We start from the raw sequence: 21,899 nt of genomic DNA, 5'->3' as shown, positions 1-21,899 counted from the left end.
ATATCTAGTATATTGCGATTATTTTAAGTGAAATAGAAAATAATTTGGAAAATCCAAAAGTGCACGCCTCATAATTTTTTTTTAATAAATATTTATTAATTCTTCGTATAGACTGCGATGACTGATGAAAAAAACCACACTCATATAATGACCGACTGACTTACTTCAACATGAACTCGCTCGAAGATCGAAGAGACATTATTGATCTACTTTTCGTCTCTAAACTTTTTAATAATAAAATTAACTGTCCCCAATTACTAGCAAGATTCAACATTCGTGTACCGGCTAGATATCCCCGCTTTAAAATAACCCCCTTAGCTCCTCCACTCCGCAAATCCGTTTCCGGGGCCAACTCCCCACTACCCAGACTATCAAAAATTATCAATAAATACAGTGATAAAATCGACATCTTCTTCCATACACCCAACAAGCTCCGTTCTATAGTGAAGGATATACAAAAATTGAAACCTTAAATTGTTGTCATCATCTATCATCTGTTAATCAAAAATTCTTATTCTTTTAATAATAAAAATAATTTTGTATTATACTCTTAAGAATAGCTCTGTATAATTGGCGCATGCTGTGTTGACCTCTAATTATTTGTTACTTTATCGCAAGAACTATATGTTATATAATAATTATTATATTAAGGAATCATTGTAAACAAATGTTGGTTGACCAAATTAATAAATAAATAAATAAATAAATGACCATCCACGGGTCTATGCGTGCGTGTACAGGTCGCATAGTGGTGATGCTGAAACCGATCGGCTTATGGAGCACCTTCAAATCACAGCCGACGCAGTACTCGAACAGATCCCCTCTGCTGAAATTATCGTCTTAGGCGATTTCAATGCCCACCATACTCAATGGTTGGGGTCACGACTTACTGACCATGCGGGGAGATCTGTTTACGACTTTGCATTGGCTAATGGTCTAAGACAACTGGTGACTTCGATCACGAGGCTGCCTGATGTCGTGGACCATACCCCTTCCATGTTAGACCTCCTGCTCACCTCCCATCCAAATAACTATCAGGTCAATACTGATGCCCCTTTAGGCACATCAGACCATTGCCTGGTCCGCAGTGTGGTGCCAATCTTGCGCTCAAGGCGGCCCCGATCTGGTGGCTGCCGTCGCGTTTGGCACTACAGAGCGGCTGATTGAGATGGAATGCGGGAGTTCTTTTCATCCTATCCCTGGAGGCAAGTTTGTTTTGCACACGATCCTAGTGCTTATGCTGACTCTGTCGCGGATGTGGTTCTGCAGGGAATGGAACTTTTCATACCGAGTTCTGTAGTACCCATCGGCGGCAAGTCTCAGCCCTGGTACGGTCATCTTTGCAAAGAGGCATTTCGCCATAAGCAAGAATGTTTCCGTAACTGGGCAGATGCATTATTAAAACAGGATCCGAATGCCAGTGCTCTTAAAAAACAATATAACTTTGCCTCCAGGCAGTACAAAAGGAAAATGAGCATAGCAAAGTCCGAGTTTATACGCGATATTGGCAAAAAACTGACACGTTTCCCATCTGGTAGCCGAGATTTCTGGTCGCTCGCTAAAGCCATCCAAGGAAACTTTTGTCAGCCGACGTTCCCACCCTTGCGCCGGGAAGATGATACCTTAGCCCACTCGCCCAAAGAGAAAGCCGATTTATTGGGCGCTCTCTTTGCGTCCAATTCCACCTTGGACGACAGGGGAAAGGTACCGCCTACTATCTCGCGGTGCCAGTACTTTATGTCCGATGTACGCTTTACTCAACGTGAAGTGCGTAAAGTACTTTTCTCTCTTGACACCCATAAAGCGAGTGGCCCTGATGGTATCCCTGCAATTGTTTTGAGAACGTGTGCTCCAGAATTGGCTCCCGTTTTTGCGCATTTGTTTCAGCACTCTTATGATGTCGGCATTGCTCCAGCTTCGTGGAAAACCGCCGCCGTGCACCCGATCCCTAAGAAAGGCGATCAATCAGACCCCTCAAACTACAGGCCCATTGCTATTACCTCTTTGCTCTCAAAAGTCATGGAAAGCATAATCAACCGTCAGCTCTTAGGTTACCTGGAGGAGAACCAGCTGATCAGTGACCATCAGTATGGTTTTCGCCATGGACGTTCGGCTGGTGATCTCTTGGCCTTTCTAACTCACCGATGGGCTGCGGCTATTGAGAGTAAAGGGGAAGCATTAGCCGTTAGTCTTGATGTCGCAAAAGCCTTTGATCGGGTGTGGCACCGGGCTCTACTATCGAAGCTAACATCATATGGACTCCCCGAGAAGTTACGCACATGGATAGCCAGCTTTCTTGCAGCACGAAATATTCGGGTCTTGGTTGACGGATCGTGCTCGGAGCTTATGCCCGTAAACGCTGGCGTCCCCCAAGGCTGTGTTCTTTCACCCACACTATTTCTTCTGCATATCAATGACATGTTACAAATTAGTAACATTCATTGTTATGCAGATGATAGTACTGGTGACGCCTCTTACCCTGGCCATGCTAACTTCTCGAGAGAAAATGTCGATGAGTGCAGAAACACTTTGGTGTCCAAGATTGAAACTCTTTTGGAAGAAGTTTCAAAGTGGGGTCGTAAAAACCTCGTAGAGTTTAACCCCACTAAGACACAACTATGTGCATTTACGGCCAAAAAAAAGCCATTTGAATCAGCATCGCGATTCTTGGCGTCAATATTTCTGACGATGTTCAGTTTCGCGATCATTTGGAAGGCAAAGCTTCTCTAGCTTCAAAAAAACTGGGCGTCCTATACAGAGCGAAGCAGTATTTCAGGCCTGACCATCTTCTATCACTGTATAAAGCTCAGATACGGCCACACATGGAATACTGCTCACATCTCTGGGCCGGCGCCCCGTTATACCAACTCCTTCCACTTGATCGCGTTCAACGTAGAGCAGTCAGAATGGTTGGCGACCCAAGACTTAGCGATCGGCTTGACCCTCTTGCTTTGCGACGAGACATTGCTTCACTGTGTGTCTTTTATCGCATATACCATGGGGAGTGTTCAGAGGAGTTATTCGAGCTCATACCTGCAGCGGAATTTCACCACCGCTCCGCCCGTCACAAAGCATACTTCCATCCACACCATTTGGACCGCTGGCGAACGAGTACCGTACGCTTCTCGCGACACTTTTTACCCCGCACTACCACCTTGTGGAACAGTCTACCCTCTTCTGTATTCCCGCACGTGTATGACTTAAATTCCTTTAAAAAGAGAGCCTACATCCATCTTCGACAGCCGGTAACAGCCTCACAAAGGTAACTTTGTCAGTGCTCATGGGCGGTGGTGTCACTTCATTAGGTGATCCACCTGCTCAGTTACCTGCTCTTACATAAAAAAAAAAAAAAAAAAATATTATTTTTGTTTATTTAATAACAATTAAACCACATCGAATCAGACCCTGAAAAATGAAAGGGTTCTATTCCTGAGCATACTCAAGCGTAAGAGAAAAAAAAGACTCGATTAGTAAAGTATTTCGGTCGCTATCGTGTTAACAAGAAAAAGGATCCGCACATACAGACACACGGACGTCCAAGACAGAACTTTTTTAAACTGTTTTTTAACTAGTTTAAATAACAAAAATGACATCAAAAATATCATGAACGTTAAAAATAGTGTTTTTTCTTAATATGTGTGTGTATGTATTATCTTACAAGTGCAATGTATGATACATAAAGACATTTTAAGGCGAAATGAGACCCAAAACAGACGTTTCGAGCGCACGGAGTATTAATTTTTTTCTTCAAAAACTTTGAATTTGATTTTTTTTATTTATCGATTTATTTAATTGAAGAGTTTGTTTAGTGACGTTTGGGAACCGAAACACGATTGACAAAATTTGCCTCGATAGAAAAACGTTGTGAAGTTGGCCAAAAATTAAACGGAGAATCAATTTCATTTGGACAATAGTAAAGTAATATCAATGAAATTTTATCCACATCCACTTCCATTCAATTCTTGAGGGACGTACGGGATTAGATTTTTCAATTAATACATCAGTAATTTAAAAAAAATATATTTATAAACTATGAGCAAAAAATTGCGCACAGGCCGGTCGCTTCCGCCGTTCCGCCTCCTGTTAGTCGACGCCAACGCGTCTTAGAGAGCAGTCCTGTACAACTTTTTCGCGCGGTGCCGTTGTCTACTCGCATACGTGATTTAGTGTTAGTGTTACTAAAGTTTTTCATAAACATGGTGAATTTTGGTGGCCAAAACATTGATGGTGAGAACATTAGGAAGAAAATGTTGCGAAGGCAGATGAAGAAACTACAGTTATTGAATCTAAATAGGTAAGTTTAATGTTTATCATGCTTATTTATATTTATTATGTGTTTCGGTCGCTACAAGTCTAAAGATTTCAACTTCAAATATTTTGATTACTAGGTATACTTATGTTTACAAGTCTAAATTGAGAAACGCATAAATGAAAATCTGATAGTTATTTTTATTTGTAATAAGTAATATTATTTTAGTCATATTTTGAGATTTCATTACCTATTTATGATTTTTGTATTAGTACATATATGTTTACAAAGTCTGAATTTAGCAACGCACAAATCAAAATTTTATAATTTTATGCACTCTGTCTTTATTTTTATTTATAATTTTATTATTGGTATAAATAGGTAATGTTTTAGTTGTTTTTTTGAGATTTCATTTTCCAATAAATATACTACTGATTTGTGTATGTATGTTTATTTCTAATAGCAAAGCGCGACCACGAAAAATCCGATGTGCAGCTTGCAAGCCAGGATGCAATAAAGACACGTTGGTCTTTTAGACCAATCATGATTACCAGAAACTGATGTGGATCTTCAGACAGTTTCACATAGTACTTTTTTTGTGTAAGTTTATTCTTATGTCATTTATTTATAAGTCATAAGATTGAAGATAGTGGAATATTTCAGACTAGTGTAAGTTATCACTGACGGGTAGGTAAGGTGAGATCAGAAACAATTTTTATTTCAACCCTATTGCGTATAACTTTTTGTTTTATTTTTTATGGTATTATAACTATTGTTGAGGTCTTTCACTGCACCGGTAATTGTATTTTTTTTACTTATTAGATATCATGCTATTTTAGGCTTATTGCTGATCTACTAACAATTCTATACACATGTGAGCAATCCCAAGACAAGGATTAGATAAAGGATATTTATTTATACATTATATCAATTCGAATGAATGTATGTATGAGTAATTTTTTAATTTGTTTGTATGAATACTATTTGCATATTATGCATAAGCATAATGACTTATAAATTTTATATAAAAAATATTTGAAAAATTTGTAGTTATGTAACTATGATGCCGACTTTTTTACGAGATAGGACAATAGAGCGATAAACGAACGGACACAGCTGCGAAATTTTTTACTAATTGTTAGAATAATTGCGGTCAACCGTAAAATTTTGCAAACAAAAGAACGATTTTCTCAGAAAGTTTGCTATGTAAGACGCCGACAATCGAGTTTATTACGGGCTAGGATAATAAAGCGACAAAGGAACGTACACAGCAATTTTTTCTAGTTTTGATGACAGTATCTTTATAATAATCGTGGTATTATAAGAGGTATTATCAATTAATTGTTCTCCTATTATAACTTATTATGGTTGTTTCAGCACCTCAATGTACAAGGATAGCTCAAAGTAACGGGCAAGAGACATATTTATTTACGGAACAAGGAGAAGAAGTCGTATCAAGAAGATAAACATTGGAACAATAAAATGGTAACAAAACCAGCATTCGAAAATATCTGATGTTAAGTATATCAAAATGTCGGATATATTTATTCAAAAATAATCAAAATTGTAAATAATATTTTTTTTGTCTATTATTGTTCTTTTTTTTCAATAAATATGATATAAAAACAAAAACCCGTTTTTTAAATCTTTTAAAACCGATAATAATGTAAAAAAAAAACAAACGTAAATAGCATTATTCTATTATGTATTTTTATTATCATACTAGCAGTCCGCCCCGGCTTCGCCCGTGGTACATGTTTACGTTTTCTCTACATAAGAACCATCCTCGTACTTGAAGGAATATAATAAAAAAAAGAATTATCGAAATCGGTTCAGCCGTTCTCGAGCTATGCGCTTACCAACACATTTGGCGATTCATTTTTATATATAAAGATTGTACGTAAAGTCCCCATGTCGAAAACCTATAAAATTTGTTTACAAAGATTTGCAAATAAGCTAGTAACGTAGGTAGCGACAATTCTAACAATAACAAATAATTACATCATAAAATAATTTAGTCACAAGCTCATTTTTTGTAACCAGATTTGTACCAATTAAAAATCGACCTTCGTGCAAAGGAACAAAGGTCGATTTTTCTACTTCGATGGGCCCGGCAACGAAAAGACGTTGCCGGATCGCTTTACTCAGCTTTAACCGCGCGAATATAAGAATATAAGTAAAGTTCATTGAACCTCCGTTAGTTCCGTATGTTTCCGTCATCTATTCAGTTGTGTGGCGTGGCGAGGGGATTTTTGTGAAGCGTCCCGCGTGCTCTTATGCTCCACCCAGGGGGCGTAGCCCAAAAGGTGCACAAGCATGATTGTATGTCGCCTTAAGTTTGAAAAATCAGATGTTTTGCGCGAAGTGACAGTAGTACCCACCTCAACGCTTCGCTTATGAGGCGTGCAATATATGTATTATGATAGGTACTATTAATAATATGTAGTTGTAAATATAATGCAAATATATGTAAATAGTTTGAATCATTGTAGACATGTTTTGTAAAAATAGCTGCTTAAATAATTAAAAATATCGTGTATACCTTAAATACGTAATAGTGAATTTGAATAAAAATAATAAATATAAGTAAATGACGTCGAGATTTATGTGTTTTTTTTAACTTGTAAAATTGTGTACATCTTTTTCGTCAGAATTAAATAATTGAAATAAAAAATGTAGGTATGCGAATTATTATCATAATTTAAACTTAGATAATAGATTAGAAATCACTTTGAAAGGTATTTTATAAAGTTCTCAACTGAATAAAATCCTTAAAAAATAATAAGACAGAAATTACTAGAAATTTTTGTGAATACTGTGTTTAATATCAATCAAAATTTCATGAGTGTTTTATTAAAATTTAAGTATTAAATGTGAATATTAATGTAATATTTTTATATGTATATTAGTAGTTAGAGTAGATTATAATACATCGATGTCTTATGTAAGGTCTAAGTTAGAAAATTTTAAATTTATTTAAAGAGATAAACATCTAGACTTAGATTAAAATACTATTGTAATCTGGGGCCGTATTATGACCTCTTATTTCCAGACAGTTTATGCCATGAATTGAACAGACTGGCAAATTCATATAGGTACATAATACCATAATTAACCATGGCTGGATATTGCGATCATAATATGAATTTGCCAATCAGTTCAATTCACGGCGTAAACTGTCTGGAAATAAGAGGTCATAAGCACCTAACAGTTAAAATAAGTCGGTCATTTACTTAAATAATTATAACCAATAAAACGAAGTGCTATTTATCCATTTTCTGAAAATGTGCATTTTACTTAGTTTTAATTCGATCACATTAACAAAATTATAGGATTTAAAATGCAATTTAATTACATATACTTAATAACAATAAAATTTTACTGGCAACTACCTATCTACCTACTTAATAATTTTTGAGTCAAAAACAACAAGTTTTAATAGTTTAATTAAGTAAAGGCCAAAGGGTATGGCATATTATTGATATTCAAGGATTTTAATATTTCGAAATTTTAAACTGCGTCTTAAATCCGAATAGGTAACCCTTGTATAAAGTTTTAAATATAATAAACATGATAAATACTCGATTATTTAGTGTTCAATAGATGATAAAGATGTAATTGTAAATAGAGACGTGTAATCTCGTAGATTAGATGATATCTAATTGTAAAAATTCCTTACTTATTCAATAAATGCAGTCATTATTCAAATTTGTGTGTGTGTGTTTTTTTTTATTTTTAACTAGCGGTCCGCCCCGGCTTCGTCCGTGGTACATATTTACGTTTTCTCTACATAATAATAATAGTTAAAAAAACTAAAAAACACGCTTTTAGATCGGTTTTCTATAAAACGCGTGTTTTTTATTTTTTTTAACTATTATTTATTTTATCAAATTAGTGTATTGTCATCGGTCCTAAATAAATCTACAAAGTTGAACGAAATCTGGCCGTTTAAAGTGGGTCAAAAATCAAAATCGCGCCCAAAGAAGTCGGTTACAAACATACAGGTGAAGCTAATATAAAGCGTGTAAAAACCATCCTCATTATGGACCATTATCACTACATAGTATAAAACAAAGTCGCTTTCCCTGTCCCTATGTCCCTATGTCCCTTTGTACGCTTAAATCTTTGAAACTACGCAACGGATTTTGATGCGGTTTTTTTTAATAGATAGAGTGATTCAAGAGGAGGGTTTATATGTATAATAAGATCCATTAAGTAGTGGAGAAGTACTGTTATTTTTGAGGTTTCTAATGTGATGTCGTAAAAAATTACATTTATTCCGCTTACATTGCAAACGCAGGCTGAACCCTACGAGTTTTATCAAAATAATGTACTAACTACTAAGTATTATACACATTGAAAAGGTCTACAGAAAAGTCCGCGATGGTATATGTCTATTTCTTATGGATAACCCACAATAACTTTTTTTTGTCATTTACTTTTTACGACAAATAATGGCTAATTTTCGAAGCGATTTTAACCAATAGGTACAGCATTAATCCTTAACCAATTACATAAATACCATGGATACATTGTTCATTTAATATAGATCTATATGGCCCTTTACACCGTATGATTTAAGTGAATATTTTCGAAGATATTACAGATTTAAAAATTGCAGGACGTAGCGTTTGCGGCCGCCCGGCTATGTATTTTATACCCGTGCGATGCCGGAGGCCGGAGCGGGCCGCTATATTTTTAATTTTTATACCTATACAACGTTCACAATTTTTCACCCGTGCGAAGCCGGGGCGGGTCGCTAGTGGACCTATAATTTATTTAACTTAGGTAATAACTAACCTTTATTTAGTACCTAGCTCCATTCGAATCAATTTAACATACAGAGCACAGACATGTATACAGAGATATACCAGTTCAATTAGATGATAGATCACACAACCATCTAAGACCTAAGCACTAATTCAGACCACCATCAACTTGACGTCACACTTCACAGTCGGCATAAAGGACCATCATGTCGGTCAGTGCGTGTCGGCGAGTGGCATTCTGAAGTCGGCGTGTCGGCCAAATTGAGATAAAGCATGCTGATTGCTGGCGTAATCTTTGAATGCTAGTTTTGGAATTTTGAAGGAAACTGCAATAGTATAATTTCTGTAAGGCAAATAAATTATATAGTAATATTAAGGAATATCAGTAATCACCTGTTTAGTTAAAAAACCAAGAGGTCACAAATCTAATTACAAAAATGTTCAAACTTAAATTTAGAACAACAAAGTAATAAACCAATTTTGCCGCACTTGTATTTAGTTTCTGTGCATTTAATTCACATAAAAATTTAAATATATTGTGTAAGTTTTACATTATGTCATGAAGGTACCTAAGTATCTAGATGAATTATTTTGAAGTAAGAAGTTTAAATAGTGTAGAAATAAACTACGATAACATGTCGCGCCCCTCCAAATTACTGTTTCAATGTGTGTAGTGAAATACAAATATTTAAATATTATATTATTATTATTTATAATAATATAATAATTAAAATTTAAATTATTAATTTTTATTATTATATTATATTATTATATTATTTATTATGAATTTCACAATTAATACATTCAAACGTTTTGAATTTTGAATTTTTTTTTTCTATATACCTATTGACTGTATAGTGAAAACTCGAAAGTATAGGTAAGTATTTATAACATACCTAGTTCCATTTTTTATATTTTGCTCTTATTGGAAAGTTTTGTAAAGTTTTTAAAAAGAAGATTGTATTAGTTCTGTGATAGTTGAAATTATTCTGACCCACAACTAAGATTCTGTACCAACCATTTTCAACAGTACTAACATAACAATCAATCTACCTAGACAAGCAATTATAGATAAGCCTAGGTATCTGGGTACCTGTCTAGACCGAGCCCCTATGTCTCTAGACAAAGCCTTGATTTGTGACCGGTCACTAATTGTTCCTGAATGAACTAATTGGGTACACGCATGTGATTCTATTGATTCCTAGTAACCCATTATTACAATATTATGTATAATCTATAGTCTATGCTAATATTATAAAGCTGAAGAGTTTGTTTGTTTGAACGCGCTAATCTCGGGAACTCCGAACTAGGTACTTGTCCGATTTGAAAAATTCTTTCGGTGTTAGATAGCCCATTTATCGAGGAAGGCTATAGGCTATATATTATAATATCATCACGATAAGATCAACAGGAGCGGAGTAGGTACTGCGGGTAAAATCACTAAAAGCGCAGCCCGCAGGTCATAGCTAATTGTTGATAGGTATTATTTAGGTACTTGCCTCTACCGCTGCGTGTCTGACTGCTGACAACATAGTAAACAAAAGTTATACCACAATACCTACCGTGTGTATTTACGTCACTAAGGAATAACATTCTGCAAAGTTTAAATTTAGAATATTTTTAATTAAGTACCTATGACTGAGACCGCGTTTGTTCACCTTATGACGTTAAAAGCGTCTAATAGAGCAAATAATTCGGTACACCATTGCTTGATTAAAATGTTTATACCAATTCAAAGCTAATACGCAAATAATAAGTTGACACGCATGCGAATTAATTGATTACAAATCACACAACAATCAGAAATCACTGCAAATGACGTAAGTGTGGCAACTCACTTGAAAGCGATTAGCCTAACCAAACGTCAAATTGAAAAAAAACTAGTTACTATTAATATCAAAGGAATTTTAACTTGAGCTATAAGGCATAAAGTTTAAAATCCAATAAATTCTAATGTCACTAAAACAAACCTCTGTCGACCACCGTACATTATTAAAAAGTTATGCGTGGCGAATAACTAATTGCTATTGAAATACAGTGTATATTTGAATGCATTTCGTGGATACCTTTCGAAAATTCGAATCGAAATAGAATTTACATTGTTTATATTGTGCATGCCAAAATAAAGCATACTAATTTGCAATAAGGTTTATTTTTGTGCAAATACATTTTTAATTACGCGTACAACTTTGTCGCGATTGTATGGGGATTAAAATTCATGAGATTTGAATTTAGAACGCGCGTCGGCCACGTGACCCAAACAAGATGGTGGTCGCTTTTAATTTGTTGGCAAAGGGTTAGGTTTGTCCGTTTGTCGTGAGAATTGGTCAGATTAATCTGATTATGGATTTGATTTCAATGCTGGAAAAATATCATTTCGTGGGAGTAAGTAATGGCGAAATTAATTTAAGGATTTATATGGTAAGTATAAAAAATAAATTACTTTTATAGAACCTATACCTAATATTTAGATGTTTAGCATCATTGATATGATATCTAAGTAAAAAGGTGCTAAACTCATAAAATTAATACGCAGTGGGTTGTCTTCTCCTACTAAAAATATAATATATTGTTCCCTCCACGTATCGCGATGATACCTACCTACGTACCTACATATTAATAAGTATGTAATTTTATTATCATGAAGATTTATCGATTATGATTTAACAATAGGTACATTAACAAGATACCTACTGTAGGTACCTATAGGTAAGGAAAGTAGGGAGACCTTAAAAAGAGAAGAATATTGATGTTTGTAAATAATGAAATTTGTTTGTATTGTAAGAATAGTTTTTAGGTTCTTATACGAGTGAATAGTGTTAGTGATAGATAGTCAATTTCCAGCGACCGCGTGAGGTCTTTTAAAAAAAGTTATATTTTAACTTGCGGTCCACCCCGGCTTCGCCCGTGGTAGGTACCTACATGTTTAAACTGTCCTCCTATCTCTCAAGTTGGATCGAACTGCACATGGTGTGCGAATTTTATTATAGGTAATTATTGGTTAAGTGGTTTAGGAGTCCATTGAGGACAAACATTGTACGGTGTACCACGAGATTTATATATATTAAGATTTACATGAATTTAATTAACGTCTACTACAATGAGATGGTTAGCGTGTAACTGTCGAATATTAAGCTTAAACAATACCACGATCTGGATTCTGGAGATCGCGTCTTCTTAGAAATGATTAAGGATGTCGTCGCGACGGTTATGTGGGCGATTCTCTGTAATCATTCGCTTACAATTCATAACAATTGCAACAACGTGAATACATTGTTGCAAGTATTAATATTTACATAGACTGTTAAAATATTGATTCAGCGGGTTTTGAATGTATAACTAGATATACTTTGATAATATACTGTGGTCTAAAATTTATAGAGAAAATTTACTTTCTTAAAATATGTCAATACAATAAGAAAGATACAAGATATTACATTTGGCCAAGTGACGAAGCAAAATTGGTAAGGTAGATAGTAATTTAACCATGTGATGAAATAAAATTTGACTTTATAGTTTACTATCTGCAACCCGCGGCTTCACTCGTGTTCAAAAAGTAAGCATAGGTATACTGCATGCATGTGTGCTAATCTACGAATATATTTAAGATGATAAATCTCTGCACCAAAGCTTTCAGTTGATTCCAACAAAATATCCACAACTAAACGTTCTTAATTGCGAGTCTAGTTTGAAAAATACAGAAAATTCTGGGAAATTAAACCGCAATCTGACAGCCCTTTCCCCACAATAGCGTCCCGAGTGCAAGTTATTGGGCAACTTTATGTATAATTCAAATTCAAATACTGTCGAGTTTCGTGTTCGCAGTTCATACTCAGGTAGGGTTGTCAACTGCACAAAAATGTTCGTTAAATTATATTATCTCACTTTTATGTTAAAACACTATTGGTTGGTGTGCATTATTATAGACTTCTAAAATGTTGATATTTCACACAATGAACATGATTGTAGGGATTTTAGTAAGATAATAATCAAAAAGAAAGGTCTAAAATAAGTACATACCTACTTCTTTGAATTTATTAAGTAGTTTACAAACTCGTGGCAACTGGCAACCAAATGGGCACATAATAAATGTCTTTTAAAATGATGTCTACGTTTTAATATCGAACATTTAAAATTTAAAAACGTAGCATCCCTTGTTAATAATTATTGTTATAGCACCAAAAATTAAGAATGTGTTTTTAGAAAATTTTCCTTCATATTTCAAGCCGCAAAGGGGTAGTGTAAAAATTGCTATTACAATAATAGTAATCAAAATAGGTTATCTAATAATATAGAGATACGTATGAAACTGTACTAAAATATACATAAACGTCTTACACCTGCTTAGTGACTTTTAACATTATTTTATTATTATAACGAAGCCGTTTTGCCGAAACCGATGTAGGTAACATATCATTCAAAAACCACACAAATTTAAAAACATTCACATAAATTAATAATTCTCATTTCTCACAAAAAACACAAAATATTAAAGTCGTACGCCAATCATTTTTAATTAAATCAGTATACATCGATCAAATAAAAATAAAATATTGTCAAGTTCCACTGTGGGGGGAGGGGGTGGCGGGGTGTGATCGAGAGGGGAGTGGGGGGAGGGGTTCAATAATAAAAATAATTACAGCGAGTGTCGATGACAGCGGGTAGGTTGGAATGGGTGGAAGAGGCTTTTATTTATACGTATAATATCGTAAGAATTATACGTAATAGTCACAGATTAGATACTGTACCAGAAGCCATTTTTCTATATCAATTTTAATTTTTTAGTAATCTGTGGTAAAAATTATTAGTTTATTGTGGTAAAAATTATTATTATTAATTATTAGTAATCTGTGGTGTTATTAACTTTGTTTGAAGTGTAGGTTAATAGAAGTTTGTCATAATTGTATTAATTACTAATAATTAGGAAGTTAAAAAATTAGGAAGTTCATAAATTTTGACCGTGAAATGGGAGGCATGATTTATAAATTAAAAACAAATATATATTTACTTGAATTAAAAGTATTTAACCAAATTTAATCCGATCACTTAACGATGCGTTTTTGCATCTTATAGGAAACTGCTAAAAAAATGGTACGGTAGCGGTGGTTTTAAAAGTTACAAGTTAATTATATCACCATTTACCACTGATCCAATTATTATGAAACCGACATACGGTCTATCGAATCTAATAAAAATAAATAATAATTCCATCTCCACACTAAATAATCCTTTGAATACAAAATATATGAAGCGGCGCACAAGTATTGCGAATTAATCGAAACACAATCCGTGTTGGTCCAATGTGCGGAAAGCGCTTTATTGCTGGTTCATATTTATCGTATTTTATATGAGAATCTATTTGTATGTTTGGTCTTTTACCATCTGTAGCTTATGGTGCTTATGTTTTCGTCGTTTGTTTAAGGCCTGATTTTTCAATTCTTGGTTGAAACTTATTCGTCGATTAACGTTTAAACTACCATTTCAAAATGTATTTTAATTGCCGATTTAATATTTAACAGGAGGCATTTCTATATCAATGTGTCATCATTTATTGGTCGGATAAGTTTTAACCAATGATTGTGAAATTGGCCCTAAAGGCCGTTTTTTCAATCCTCGGTTAAAACTTACCCGTCCAATACAGTTTACTAGCTGCGCTTCGCGGTTTCACTCCTGTTGGTTTTAGCGTAATGATAGCCTATAGCCTTCCTCGATAAATGGGCTATCTAACACTGAAATAATTTTTCAAATCGGAACAGCAGTTCCTGAGATTAGCGCGTTCAAACAAACAAACAAACTCTTCAACTTTATATTATTCCTATAGATTAGGTACACGGGTCTGATGATCTGTACAAAACTGGACACTGACTGAAAAAGAAACAACATAGTTTTCTTGTGAAATAATTTTCCAAATTTCTTCACTATTTCCCTATGCACTTTCTTTATATAAGCATAGACTGACTAACAAAGCCACTTGTAAACCACCTGCGAAACATCGTGGGAGAGATCGCAGATAAACAATTTGTAGTATAGATGACGTTTTTTTGTAAAACCACTACAAATATAAAGGATTATCTTACAATCTCAATCTAACCAATGTGATAGGGTTTTGCGCAATTGTTAAACTATCGTTCTATTGTGTATGTGAATCGATTTTGGTTGCAAAGAGTGCGTTTTAAAGGATTTGTGGCTGTTCTGTGGTCAGGTGACTGCTAAATATTTGTTTTTTGTGTGATATTTAAAATAATATGAAATGCTGAATATCCTAAAAATATATTATTCGTGTCTAAATAGGTAGCTATTATTTTATACCTATTTTAGATGAGGCACATTAAAAGGAATATCTACACTAAATATTATGTAGGATTGTACATTTACCTTTTTAGCTGGCCCTTCGTTTTTTTATTATTGAAAAATTAATGATCATAACGTTCTATCTTTATCACAGAATAATAACTAGGTAGTAGCTATTAGCTATAGCTATACAGGGTGTCCCACTTTTGGTATACTAAGCGCGAAGGAACTTGTAGTTTTGCATACACTGATCACGTAAAAAATACTTTTAAAAAAAATTACGTCCAAAATTTTTTGCTAAATTTTTCCTGAAAATCCATGTTTTCTTCTCTAGCTTCGCGCAGCCGGCATATACCGCTTCTCTTATATGAGCATTTTATCTATGAAAACATAATCTTAAACGATAGCTCACGTGCTGGGGGCAAAGTTGGGCGGCTCGCCTGTTATGGGTGTACACATAGAGTTTTAAGAATTCATCTATTTGAAAAAAAAATGCGTTTGGAATTTTTTAATTATTTTTTACGTACTCAGCGTATGCAAAACTATAACCTCCTTTGAGCTTAGTATACCAACAGTGGGACACCCTGTATATACCCTCGTTTACAATACCTAGGTTCTTATATATGTTAGCGCGTTCAGATTTCAATTCAGATTCGAAATTGAACTTAAAATACACACATAAATCAATAACTATTTAGTAATTTGTACTTTTATTAAGAAATTTTTTTATCAAGCCACAAATGTGTAAAACTCAATGAAACGTATGCAATTTCACAAAAACCAAGGGAAGATTGGTTACGGAGAAACTTATAGATAAAGGAAGCCAAACAAAAAAACCATTTGAATGAAGTAATCCGATAGTTTCAAAGCCTACACTTTTTGTGTTATTGTGTGAAATATTTTGCAAATAAGGTAATGGATTGGAAGTTTATTATATTGAACATATAATTTCGTTATTTAGAACTAGCTTTTGGTTATTTGTATTATGTATATGAAAAACACGCTTGCAATGAGGATATCAGATAAATATTCTAGTAAGTATATACCTACTATACCTACCTATCTCATCGAAAATTAACGAAACGGCTTACGAACGGATCAATTTGCACATCAGCTATACTAATATTATAAAGCTGAAGTGTTTGTTTCTTTGTCTGTTTGAACGCGCTAATCTCAGGAACTACTGGTTCGATTTGAAAATAAATCTTTCGGTGTTAGATAGCCCATCTATCGAGGAAGGCTATAGGCTATATTATAATATCATCACGCTAAGACCAACAGGAGCGAAGCCACGCGGGTGAAACCGCGGAGCGCAGCTAGTTTATAATATAAGTAACGATGGTAAATCGTTAATTTGTAGAATGGTAAAATAGAGAATTTATAAATTGTTATCTGTACATTTGTAATAAATATAGCTACAGATACAGAAATACTTACGCTTTTTTAAATTTCACATACGGCCACTGCTTTTGCGATATCAAGCAAATCTCTCACAATGGGAAAAGTTTTCTGATCGATTACTAAAAAGATAAGAAATATCCTGCCACACCCAAAACTAAATTAAGACATTTCACAACTTTCTCTATATCCGCTTTTATACAATAAAATCTTTTTTATAATAAGCATAATCTGTGCTTTAATTATCTGTGGTTTTAAAAAAAAATCTGACAACGGGTTACTGTCACATAATACTACAGAAATTCGTCTGCAAACCACAATATTAATTGTTCAAATAAAAACCAGTGGAATTTGAAGAGTGAAACGGATTCATTTTATTGGGTTCCGTATTTAACAAAGTACCAGCCTACGTATACTTATGACATTTTAAATTTTGAAAATATTCGACAAGTGTATTTTGTAGAAAATCTAAATTCTTATCTACCTAAAATTATTGACAACATTATCAGTTCTAAACGGGATTTGATATATTCAAGACGGCTTCTAATTATTGAGATTTGAGAACGTAGATAACAGATTCGATTAAAAACTAGATTTAAAAGCCAACAGACATACCAATTATCTACTATATAACAACCCTCATTCGTTTTCAGGTTAAATGAGAAAGAAAAACTCATAACAGCAAAGTAAAACATTACTAGACAACGTTATTGGTCCATACAAACGGAACCCTAAAACACTAGAAGCATTCAATAAAACTTCAACATAATAGCAGGTAAGAATTCTCTCAACGACCATTCTAAGTTGACCTCCCGTAACGCTCATCATGTCTAAATCTCAAACCAATTTGAAATGAAAATAATGTTACCAGAGATCAACGTACACTGGTCGCTTCTTTATTCGAAACTAAAGACATATCAATTACGTATTGTTGAGAAATTATTGCAGAATCGACCGAATAAAAACTTTTTATTATAACCTTTGTGCTTTTATTTATATTTGTACAGTCTGTGGTAAAAGGAATAAAGGCTATTTTTGTTTATAATATTGCGTGGGAGATAGCTCAAGGGATTCATTGTTTGTTATTATAATTTCTTTTTGTATTGGCTTCATTCGGGATTGACATGTGACCGGTAATTTGGTATTTCTATGCGTACTTGAATAAACTAAATACTTGAAAGGGTAATAAAGGTTATTGATACGGTTTGAGATTTGAATAAAGGCTCTGTCATGCAAATGAAATTTATAATTTCAAATTGAATCAAATCAAAATGTTTACTAGCATGAACTGTCACAAAGTATAAAGATGTATTTTTTTTTATAAGTCCAAAAGTGACAAAGGTATCGAACTGATAGAATGTAAAGATTGGAGATGAATTTGGTCATCGATAACGAAGTCTTTGATAAATTGATTAGTATGTATATAGAAATGGTTAAACAAATAAACAACTGTTAATCTTTCCTTATTTATTAACTTGGATGCAAACTGCAAAAGGTAAGATATACAAATAAATAAATACATAAATAAATATTAAATTTAAATTGATATTAAAATCGATATAGTTTTTTTTAGCGTTAGTAGCTAGCTACTATAGTTATTATTCTGTAGCATTAGCTACTATTATGTATTCTGTCGTTTTGTTGGAGATATTTTTTCAAGTGTATATTTTAATAAGGTACATCAGGTGCAAACACTTCAACTTTATTTATAAAGTAAGACAGCATTAACACCTATTACGAGAAATCCTTACAAAACAGCCCCAAATCTTCTACAACAGTAGCCTAAAATCTCTTACGGTTTTTTCAACAACAAAAACGCAAATTATTGAAGCGTTAAATCCAATTGTAATTTGTAACACAGGTTTGTACAATTTACAATTATACGCATCGTCAACTACATGTGCCTTGTGGTTCTGTGAGTTCCAAATGTGCGACATTTTGGAAATCGTATCGTATGACGGAAGCGTTTAATTGAGATGGTTTATAAATTGTAGAATTGTAGATAATTGTTAAAATGGACATACTAGTGTTACGCAATTTAAGGTGAGGAGGTTGGGTTTCAAGTGAAAATGGCAAAGTTGTTTTGATTTATTTGAGAAGAGATATAAATGTTGTGGAGAAAAACAGACTTCTAGTAGCAAATGTAAAACTTAGAGCTGAAATAATGAATGGATTTTGAAACGGATTGATACAACGTGGAACGTGAGTAATAAGCGAAATCTTATTAGAATATCTACGCAGTAGTTTAAGTTATGCATCGATACAAATACATATGTACATCTCGTCTTGTTATAAATAGTGTTATGACAATCAAATAGAGTGGAACAAATCGAATGCTTGAGTGAGTTTGTCGTGGAAGGTTTAGAGTTTAGACTTCTATCCTAGGCTAGTGTAGGCTAGTGTCTTTTGCTTTAGCAAAAGACACTAGCCCAAATTCTGCAATATAATTTATTGTATATTCCGCCCCAATTGAAAACTAACCTAAACCACACATAATTACCGTTTAACTTCAATCAACGGTTAAACTTAACTACGTTTAAATGTTTCACAAACACAATAAAACTCCACCTCACATAGTATAATACTTAATTAGTGTATAACAATGAATTAAAGCCCACAAAACGGTCCCCACAAGGCACAAAAGAATCGATCGTTAAACCATTAAAAAAATCACTTAAAATACGTATTAATTACAGTACCTCCCTTATTACAAGACAGTGTTTAAAACGCAGGGGTCATTTTAAATTGGTCGGGTTATTCGATAACAATTATTAAGCTTTTTATTAATATAATAATGGGAATAATAAAACAATTATGTAAGAGCTCTCACTGTGAGTCAAGAGGTATCGTGTGGCGTGTTTTTTATGTTTTTTCCATTGTTTAAAGTGATCGATATAATGCCAAGTGTACTTTATATTATGTAATGGAAAGAACATACTTTCATTTGGCACGAGGTAAATAAAATCATTACAATAATGTAATGGGTGGCTTGGAATATAATGTTAATTGTTCTGGTGTTTTCAATAAAACGTTTATTTATAGGGACGTGATTGTAATACGTTCTTTATATTTTGCGAAACTGGTAGTTGTTAGTGTGTAGGCATGGACGAATATAATTTGTAGGTAACATCTTCTTACATATAAAAATGAATCGCAAAATGTGTTGGTAAGCGCATAACTCGAGAACGGCTGAACCGATTTCGATAATTCTTTTTTTATTATATTCCTTGAAGTACGAGGATGGTTTTTATGTAGAAAAAACGTAAATATGTACCACGGGCGAAGCCGGGGCGGACCGCTAGTATTATTATAAAATACTAAAAACTTAAAAAGTAATAAAAAATTTTATGTATTCAGTTATTTTTGCGCGCATCTGCAAATGCGTATTTTTTGAATGGTTGCTTTTATTAGGAGATGCTCTTCCAATTTACCACGCAGCACGCTCTTTTGTGTTTTTCTTGAAGACTGTAGCTTTCGCTTACACCGCTACTTGTATTTAAATTGCAACATACTTATAAGCACTATCGTATAAACAAAATAAATTGACAGTTTCTAAAATACCACATTCCATGTTTACCCGCAACTTCACGTACAAAAATACTAAAACCCCAATCAGTGTTGCGTGGTAACTCGATAATTAGTCAAATAATGACTTACAAATCCCAAAAACATTACAACGTAATCCTTATTACAATAACTTAGAGGTCAAAATGATAATTCTTATTCAATCTAACAACTTGCCGACGAATAGAATGGTTCTTATTAACATAGTAATAAGGTACAGTTCGGTAGAGAAGTTTTTAAATTATAAGTGTACGTGCGTAAGAATGGAAATGTGAGTTTCTAAAAATGTTCAAATATTGTGTCTTTGGGTAGTGGACAAATATGGAGGACAAATAGTCGCCGCTAGCCGCTAGGTGATCAACCGGAGAGCGATCGAGTTACCCACTGTACAGTGTACAGGTGAGCAGAGAAACTGTTGCAATATATCCATAGACTATATCACAGATGATATTATTACTATAACTATACATATAATATCCTACTAAAGATGCAAATGTGTCATCGACCACACAATGAAATGTGTGGAGGAATGGGTGTATGTTTGTTACTCTTTCATGTACAAACCATCTGGCATCTGCAGATTTGCATTTTGCGCTCGCTCATTATATCAGCATTCAGCACTGTTCGCATCGATTTAAGAAAATAAACATATACATATGTATCGATGTGTGATAAATGTTAAAAATGGGTGGTAAATGTTAAAAATATGTACTTAACGACGTTTCAAAAGTGCTTCTAGAAGAAGTCTAATTGAATAAATAAATGTTTGAGTTTGAGTTTGAGTTTGATGTCTACCAACTTCTACTTGACCAGCATATTCTGTACTGAAGATGATGTTAAAAAAACTATATCTTTAAGGTTCGGTTAGTACGTAAAATTACTTCTATGACTTCTATCCTATAACATACCTTCTGGATATTAGACAGTATTGGCACAGATAATAATATGTATATATGTATTCTTTTTCGACTTCCATACCCATATAATATGTACAGTCAAGTGCATAACATAACTGACATAACATATTACGCACTCGACTGTACCTAAAAAGTTAAAACCTACTGATAAGCCGAAATTGCGTCAGCTATTTATTATAATAACAAAATACTTACGTGCGCGGGAACATTATCTCGCTAATGTGTTTTCCAGTTTTACAACATATTATTAAGATTTTTCTTAATTTTGGTATGGTCAGCAGAACAGATGAAGTGGGGCAATCGGTCAGTATATTTTGTCTTTAATTTTACAGAAATAAGCAGATAAACTTTGTATGTAGAAGAGAAACATCTAAATTCAACAGCAAATAATGTCGTTTTAAAAAAATGTTATTCTTTGTATTTAAGGATCTTATTGCATGATAATCAGTTATAGATAATCAGAGTTCTGTCTGTGGTTATACCTACCTACCTTCCTACATTTTTATCACAGCCTATTTACGAATAATGATGATTTATATATTCCCGATTTAAAATTAGGAAATCCTGTTATAATAAATTGTATTCAAGCATTTTTGCATTATTTTGAAAAAATATATTCGAATCCCCCTCTTTCCACTTTTTTTGTACAAAATTTTTCAAAAATATGTATATGAATGCTGTTGCTGACGCTACACCCAAGTAGCCAAGACA

General features: G+C 33.6%; 1 long non-coding RNA gene across 1 annotated transcript; it reads left to right on the top strand.

Moving 5' to 3' along the window:
- Positions 1-3,742: 3,742 nt before the first annotated feature.
- LOC149478552 (uncharacterized) lies at positions 3,743-5,811 on the top strand. The gene is made up of 3 exons (XR_016317407.1): positions 3,743-4,294; positions 4,713-4,849; positions 5,627-5,811. It is a non-coding gene; the product is annotated as an uncharacterized LOC149478552 (long non-coding RNA).
- Positions 5,812-21,899: the final 16,088 nt, after the last annotated feature.

This window comes from Colias philodice, chromosome 22 (assembly GCF_061535455.1).
Source record: "Colias philodice isolate Cphi_HAF_F1 chromosome 22, ilColPhil1 Martin Lab GWU primary, whole genome shotgun sequence".
Taxonomy (NCBI): Eukaryota; Metazoa; Arthropoda; class Insecta; order Lepidoptera; family Pieridae; genus Colias; species Colias philodice.
This window is presented reverse-complemented; position numbering and strand designations above follow the sequence as displayed.